Source organism: Epinephelus fuscoguttatus, linkage group LG5 (genome assembly GCF_011397635.1).
Source record: "Epinephelus fuscoguttatus linkage group LG5, E.fuscoguttatus.final_Chr_v1".
Classification (NCBI taxonomy): Eukaryota; Metazoa; Chordata; class Actinopteri; order Perciformes; family Serranidae; genus Epinephelus; species Epinephelus fuscoguttatus.
This window is the reverse complement of record NC_064756.1, coordinates 1,864,198-1,873,793: the sequence shown is the minus strand read 5'-3', so window position 1 is coordinate 1,873,793 and position 9,596 is coordinate 1,864,198.

Genomic DNA, 9,596 nt, shown 5'->3' with positions numbered 1-9,596 from the left:
TTAGTTTACTTATATTCACTCATTGGCTTTTAAGTGAACATTATGCTGCGTCTGGACAAGACAGGCTGACAAATTATTGATGGATTATTTGTCTTGTCTTGAGTCTGTATGTTGATTAACGAGTGACAGTCTGGAAGGTAAGAAGTCTAACAAGCCAGTTTGTAGCTACAGCAGCAGAACTCTGATATAACACAGCAGTGTTCAGGCTAAGTGGTGATACAAGCTTCATGCCAACATTAGCATGCTGCTGTTTAGCATTCTGACAACAGCATGAGAGCATGTTGTGACCTGTTTGGAACGACTGAGACAGTCCCAGATTTTTCCTTTTGAAAATTCCAGTGAAACAGCTGCGTGCTTCAACCAGACGTACATTCACCAAATCAACTCACCATTTAAGAATTCCTCTTGGCAGTGTTAATTTATGCAGCTGTTTTAGATTCAGTCTGAGTCTCTATGTTTTTTAGTTTTAATCACATTTTACTTATTTTTATCTTTCATATTTTTAGTCAACAGAAATTCAAAACATTTTAGTCCTTAAGTTTTCTATGTTTTTATCTTTAAACTGATCCAGTGAGGCTGATTCATGGATCATAAATCAGACTCAAGGTGACAGGTTGTATAAGATAATGTGTGTGTCATGTCTCCAGCAGTGTGTGACAGGTTTAAGGGCTGATTCACGAGCACACACTCACTGATCATCATCTGAAAAGCTCAACATCTCTCTATTTATGCTCTCAACAAATAACTAATGTGAGCCAACTAGGATTTGTCCCCAGGTTCATTGTAAACTCTGACTTATCCATGTGACTGTTAAGAAGCAGAAACATAACTTGTTTCTTCATGTGCAACATGTTAGTCTGGAGGTTTAAACTGGTGTCCTCTCACAGAGTTGGTGATTCAAACTAAACTTTCATCTCTGTCAGAGAAAACTGATCTGAGTTCAGACTGTTTACTTACAGCACAGCTACACTCACAGATAACTGAGCCTCCTACCTGCCTGTCAAACACCATCAACCCACAAACCTTCTCCAGTCCGGACTGAGTGGAGTCCTGCGGGGTGAAGCTGTGAAGGCTGCGAGCGGAGCTAGCTGCTAACAGCCACCGCTGCAACTAACAAACTGCACAAATCCATTCAGCAGCTCCACCATCCACAGTCAGACACACACGGCTGATTATTTACTGCTGAATTACAGCTCACAGCTCGCACCAACCCAAACATCCTTGTTGTTCAACCAAAAACAGCCTCGTACCTCGAAGCAGCAGCAGCAGCAGTAGCAGGTGTAGCAGGTGTAGTACGGTCGACACCTCCATCATCAGTAAAGCTGCTCTCTGCTGGACTGTACAAACTGTGTTTAATCTGTTGATATTTTAGCAGCTGCAGTTCTGACTTCCTGTTTGTCCTCTGTCAGACCTATCAGAGGCCATCCTGCACTCGATGCAGCGGAGCCGCCGCCTCGTCCTCGTCCTCAGCCCCGACTTCCTGGCAGAGAAGAGCTTCAGCCTCCTGGAGTGTCGTCTGGGTCTGTACCTCCAACATGGCCACCAGGCCTCCATCGTTGCTGTAGTTTACCGCTCCATCAGTAAACTGCCCTGCGTGGAGGTGGCTCAGCTCCGGCAGGCCGCCACCACCACCGTGACTTGGCGAGGGAGTCGATCTGAACCGCGACGGTCACGCTTCTGGCTGAGGCTGAGGCTGGCGCTGCCTGTCCGCCCGCTCGCTCTGGGCAGGAGGTTGATTGACAGCACGTCGTCTCATTCAGACCTCGCCGTCCTGGCGCTGCAGAGAGCACAGCGGATCCAGAATCAGAAAGACAGAGCCAGTCAGAGTCGTAGAAACAGGCGGGCCCCACCCAGAGGGAGGGGCAGAGTGAGGAGGGCGGACACATGCAGGGAGGGGTGGTCACAGCACAGCACCAGCTGCTCAGGGTGTGGCTGTCAGGTGAGGGACAGGGGGGCGGGGCTAGCAGTAGAAACAGAGATGCAGCAGGTATCACATGACAGGACTGAGATCCGGTCGGATCCCGTCTCTGAAACAGAGCCCGCCCCAACGCCAGACTCTACCCATGACCCTCAGTCAACTTCTAACCCCTCCCCTTCACCTGACCTGGCCTCAGACCCCGCCCCTGACTCCGCCCTCCCCACCTGCCAGCAGGAGGATGGAGGCAGCAGATGATTGGCTCGGGGACTTCTGAGTGATGTCAGCAGTAAAAGGGGAAGGGCTTGTGGATAAAACCACTCCAAAGAGCCAGGATGTAGCAGAGGCTCCGCCCTGAAATCCTTTTTATACAGACACTGAGTGATGCTGCATTCAAGTCACACAGGAATGATGGTAAAACGGAACGTTAAGAAAAAATACAGCCGTAAAGCCAAACCCTGTTCTCTTTTCCCTAAACGTAACCACGTGTGTTTGTTGTTGAAGGAAAATAAATGTCAATTCACGGTGTTGTACCGACGTAGTGCTTTTATTTTGAAAGAGACTGTATCAAACTGTACATTTCCTGTGAAAACAGAAGTGTATTTTGAAAACAGACAATGCATGTAACAGGCTGAAGTTGACACGGCGTCCCAGAACGTCAACAACCAACACACCCAGGGTACCTTGGACCTGACACGTCATATGTGGACGTGGACAGTCCATGACCAAACGTGGACATGTGACGAGGTCGCAGTGAGGATGTGATGCTAAGGTCTCGTTTGACAGACTCAAACACACCAGAGGGCAACTGAATCCAACATGACCTGAACGCAGCATCTTTATCAGCAGGTGATGTCATCAGCTCGTGTCTGTGAGGAAAACACATGAGCGACAGCTGCAGAGACGACGGGACGTCCTTTGAAATAAAATTCACCTTTAATTAATCAGACAGCTGGAAAATGCCTTATTTTATACGCTGACAGTGAAGTGGTCACATGATGATTTATTGTGTTCATCAAACTTTATCAACTGTGTTTTCTAAAGCAGGATCTGCTGAATGTTCTCAGATGAGTTTAAATATGACGCAAAATAAAAGATATAAACATGACGTGTTATTAATCATCTGCTCATGTTATCTTCATCATGACACACGTTAGAACTACAAACTAAAAATGACTCCAGGAGGCTGTTTGTACGTCTTGGGACGTTTAACATGCCTCCAAATTTTTGTACATTCTTCAGGGAGCTGCTTCGATGAAAGTTTGTGAGAGGCTCTTCATCTTTCAGGACCTTGAAGGCTCCAAATATAACACTCTGAAATGTTTTACAGAGTGAGTATTATTTTAATACTTGTAGCACATTTAGCTGATGATACGTACTTTTACACACACACACACACAGTTTCCACAGCAGGACTTTAACTGATTATAGAGTGTTTTATTCTGTGGTGTTGTTACTGTGACTCAAGTAAAGGATCAGAGCACCAGAGGAGGAAGAGGAACTTGTTCTTTACTGGAGTAAAAATACGAAAGTATTAGTATCAACATAAACTTCAAGTACCAAACACACAGTGACAGCTGGCAGCAGGTGAACTTCCTATATTTCCTGTTAAAAAGCCCTTAAAGACGAAATGTTTAACATCATGTTCTGCATCACACAGTCACACAAAATACACAAAAAACTATTCACTGGTGAATAAAATAAAATAGAATAAAACAAGGTAAAATGAAAAAATAAAATAAAATAGAAAACAAAACAAGATGAAATAAAATACAAGATAAAAAAACAAAATACAAAACAAAAAAATAATATAAAATTAGAAAATAAAACAAAACAAGACAAAATAAAATTAATTAAATATAACAAAATAAAATAAATTTAAAAAGATAAAATACAATAAAATAAAAAAACAATAAAACAAGATAAAATAAAATAAAGAAGAAAATAAAACAATATAAAATAGAATTAAAAAACAAGATATAAAATTATAAAATAAAACAAGATAAAATGAAAAAAATAAAAATAAAATAGGAAACAAAACAAGATGAAATAAAATACAAGATAAAAACAACTAAAATACAAAACAAATAAAAAATAATATAAAATTAGAAAATAAAACAAAACAAGATAAAATAAAAGCTAAAATAAAAAATAAAACAAGATAAACACTCATCTAATTGTTTTTGTTTTTACTGAAGTAAGGTACAAAGAATTAATATCAAAATATACTTCAAGGACCAAAAGTAAAAGCACTCATCACACAGAATAACATGTATGATTGTTTTATAATTATTGATGCATTCATGTGTTCATCACTTTAATGCTGCGACTGTTGAAGGTGGAGCTCATTTTAATATATTTATATTTTCATATGTGTTATTTTATAAAGGCTACTCCTGTGAACTTCTGCCTGAGGATCAACACAGTGTTATTTAAATTATAACATGTATTTTATTGTTAATTAGAATCTGCACAGTAACTGAAGTTATAAAATAAATCAAGTTTATTATTTCAATCTGAGATGTGCAGGAATATTAATATCAATGTTATTTAATATAATTAATAAATGTGGTCAGGCTCCATCTCAGCTGAGTTCCTCCTCAAACTCTCGCGGGTCAAAGTTGAAACAAGAGGCGGAGCATCTCGCGACCGGAAGCGCGTGTTTTCTGCACGCTCCAAATACATGAAGAAGATGCTCAGGTGAGTTTAATGAGCTGATGGAGAGTTGGTTCTGCTGTGTATGTGTGTGTGTGTGTGTGTGTGTGTCATCAGCTTCACCTGCGGCACCAAACACACCTGAACCTGTGAGAACAGACACGATCCTGCTGTTTAACCCTTTAATGTCCACACACTGTCTCACACACTAACATCAGATCAGCTGATTCCTCTGCTGAGGCTGGGGATTAATAATCAATGAAATATAATCAAACAGCTGAATTAATGTGGCTGAGGGTGAAGACATCAGAGATCAGAGAGACGGGGCAGCAAATTATTATAAAAATGTGCATTTTGTGACAGATTATGTTTTAATCTCTGCGTCAATCTGCACTTCCTGCTGATGTTTCAAAATAAAACTGATGGAAGACTTTTAATGTGAAACAGATGGAGGAGATTTTTTTAAAAACTTTATTGAACAATACAACAGAAAACACCAGAACACAACACGAGAGCTGAAAACATCAGTTGCAATGAAAGATAGTGACATTAAACAACATTATAATAATTATAATATTAATTTTAATTAATTAATTATAATTATAATAATAGAATTCTTATAATAAATAAAGTAAGGATGAGAAAAAACAAAACTACAAACCATTCATTTCACAGGAGGAGGTTTCATCAAATATCTTTTTGTAATATTCTAAAAACTTTGTTAGAGCAGCAGAGAGTTAAGATCAGATAAGATTTATTTTTTCATCTAACTTTTATTTAACCAGGAACCTGTGAACTGAAGAATTTGTGTTTATGAATAAAAAATATTTACAATAAAATAAAGAAATAAATCTATAGAGGCTGCCGCTGTCAACAAGGAGCTATAAAATAGTATATATGTAAATTATATATTAATATATAAATTTAAATTAAATAAGTTGAAGTTACCGTGTTTCAAACTCGTCTCCTGTAATGTCACTTTATTGCACAGATATTTTTTTTTATGGATTCAAAAATTATGATTTCTTAATCTGTGTAATTTTTCTTTGAGTTAAAACCATAATTTAACGTTAAAAGCTTTACTGGAAACATGTTGAAACTTATTTTCTCCACTTTATGTCAAAAAGATTTCACAGCTAATCACATCCAGTTTTGATGTACGTTCATACAGAGCGCCAACTTTTTTAGAATCAGGGTGATAAAATATAATTTTATTTTTGTAGTTTGAATCGACTGAAAATATGAAAATATGTAAGTGTCTGCACTGACAGTTTAACCCTCACGACTCTTCTCTCTCATCAGTCCTGCACCTAAAATGTTCTGTTTATGAAAAAATAATATAAATAAATGGTCAAAATAGTTCAGAGACTTCATCATCATCATCATCATCATCATCATCACAGTGACAGGTTAAATCTTTAAGAGTGAAACAGTGAGTGATGGAGGAGTTTATATTAACGACTGGACACATGACGTCACCGTGAAACTGCGTGTTTGAGTCAGTTTATTTATTTAATGAATGCAAAATTACCTCAAAATAATCTTTGAATTATATGAAGATGAGAGAGCAGGGAGACTTACAGCAACAATATATATTTTTTTCTTTTCTTTTCTTTTCTTTAATTTAATTTAATTCTGTTTTATTCTATCTAATTTTATTTTATTTACAAGTGAACAGTTTGTGCTCTGACATGTGTATTCTGTGTGATTGTGGTCTGCAGAACATGATGATTAATAACATGTCGACATTTGAAAAGTTTAAAAAGAAAACACATTTTGAACAGGACAGATTGTGAGCGCTCCCTGTCAGCTGCCACTGTGTGTTTGGTACTCTAAGTATATTTGGATCCTCATACTTTTGTACAGAAAAAACAAACAAAACAAAATGTTGAGTTGCTCTTCCTCCTCTGGTGCTCAGGAATGTTGAGTTGCTCTTCCTCCTCTGGTGCTCAGGTCCTTCACTGGAGTCACAGTAGCAACAGCACTCTGTAATCAGATAAATGTACTCTAAGTATTAAAGGTAGAGATCAGTTACAGTTACTCTGACTCCTTTGTTTTTACTTCCTTCCAGTGAGACTATAAATCACAGCGTCCAGTGTGAAGCGTATCCCACAATCCACGGCGAGGTGAGGTCACACAGGTCGAACGCTGACAGGATGTGAGTAGATATTTCAAGTTAAAACTGTAAAGATGCTTTTATTGTGTTGATTTACAGGCTGCAGGAAGATGCTTTTATTGTTTTAATTTGGAGGTTTTTATGACTTCCTTTTTATTGGATTTGAGGGGCGTTTGATTTGTCCTTCAGCTGCTCCCTGGGACACACAGGGACAGACAGAGACACACAGGGACACACAGGGACACACAGGGACAGACAGAGACACACAGGGACACACAGGGACAGACAGAGACACACAGAGACACAGGGACAGACAGAGACACACAGAGACACAGGGACACACAGGGACACACAGAGACACACAGGGACACACAGGGACAGACAGAGACACACAGAGACACAGGGACACACAGGGACACACAGGGACACAGGGACACACAGAGACACAGAGAGACACAGAGACACACAGAGATACAGACACACAGAGACACGGACACACAGACACACACAGACACACAGGGACACACAGACACACAGAGACACACAGAGACACAGACACACAGACACACAGGGACACACAGACACACACAGACACACAGAGACACACAGGGACACAGAGGGACACACAGAGACACATGGACACACAGAGACACAGGGACACAGAGGGACACACAGAGACACAGGGACACAGGGACACACAGGGACACACAGAGACACAGGGACACACAGGGACACACAGAGACACACAGGGACACACAGAGACACAGAGACACACAGAGACACAGGGACACACAGGGACACACAGAGACACAGGGACACACAGGGACACACAGAGACACAGGGACACACAGAGACACACAGAGACACAGGGACACACAGAGACACAGGGACACAGGGACACAGGGACACACAGGGACACACAGAGACACACAGAGACACACAGAGACACAGAGACACAGGGACACACAGAGACACACAGAGACACAGAGACACAGGGACACACAGAGACACAGGGACACAGGGACACACAGAGACACACAGACACACAGACACACAGAGACACACAGACACACAGACACACAGAGACACACAGAGACACACAGAGACACAGGGACACAGGGACACACAGAGACACACAGAGACACACAGACACACAGAGACACACAGAGACACACAGACACACAGAGACACACAGAGACACAAGGACACACAGAGACACAGACACACAGAGACACACAGAGACACAGGGACACAGAGACACACAGAGACACAGGGACACACAGGGACACACAGAGACACACAGAGACACACAGACACACAGAGACACAGGGACACACAGGGACACACAGGGACACACAGAGACACACAGAGACACAGAGACACAGGGACACACAGAGACACAGAGACACACAGAGACACAGAGTCACAGGGACACACAGAGACACAGAGACACACAGAGACACAGAGACACACAGAGACACACAGAGACACAGGGACACACAGGGACACACAGGGACACACAGAGACACACAGAGACACAGAGACACAGGGACACACAGAGACACAGAGACACACAGAGACACAGAGACACAGAGACACACAGAGACACAGAGACACACAGGGACACACAGGGACACACAGAGACACACAGAGACACAGAGACACAGGGACACACAGAGACACAGAGACACACAGAGACACAGAGTCACAGGGACACACAGAGACACAGAGACACACAGAGACACAGAGACACACAGAGACACACAGAGACACAGGGACACACAGAGACACACAGAGACACAGAGACACACAGAGACACAGAGACACACAGAGACACAGGGACACACAGAGACACAGAGACACAGGGACACACAGAGACACACAGAGACACACAGAGACACAGAGACACACATAGACACACATAGACACACAGAGACACAGAGACACAGACACACAGAGACACACAGAGACACACAGAGACACAGAGACACACACAGACACACAGAGACACACAGAGACACAGAGACACAGACACACAGAGACACACAGAGACACACAGAGACACACAGAGACACAGAGACACACAGAGACACACAGAGACACAGAGACACAGGGACACACAGAGACACACAGAGACACACAGAGACACAGGGACACACAGAGACACACAGACACACAGGGACACACAGAGACACACAGAGACACACAGACACACAGGGACACACAGGGACACACAGAGACACAGGGACACACAGAGACACAGAGACACAGAGACACAGGGACACACAGAGACACAGAGACACAGAGACACAGGGACACAGGGACACAGGGTCAGACTCAGAGTGAAGCAGCAGGTGTCACCGTTCCACCACTGAACTGTGTGTCTGTCCCTCTGTCTCTGTGAGGACGTCTGTCTGGCTCTTACGTCTCTAAAGCTTATACAGTGTGTCCTCCACTTCCTGTCTAGTGGAAACCACGAATCTCCAGATGTGCTGATGTTGAGTGTTTGTGACAAACTGAAGGAGGAAGTGTTTCTTTATGTGCTGCTGGAGACAGGCGGGGCTTCTCACATGTTACACACACGTGATGATCTAATAGAACCTGATGCCTCTCTGCAGATTAAACTACATGAAATATTCATCCAGAAACATCAGATAGACGAGGAAAACATTTAATTCATCTGATAAATCTGCACGTTATTTTTACTTGTGTGGTGGTGTGTCTGTGTCACTCTGCAGTTACACCTCCAAAACACTAGTTGGCGGTGGAGGACTGTGTTAAGAGCTGTAAAGTTTAGTTCAAATCAAACTTTATTTATATAGTTGATTCAAAACACACGTTAAACACTCATTAAACACTCATTAAACACACATTAAACACTCATTAAACACACAGTAAACACACATTAAA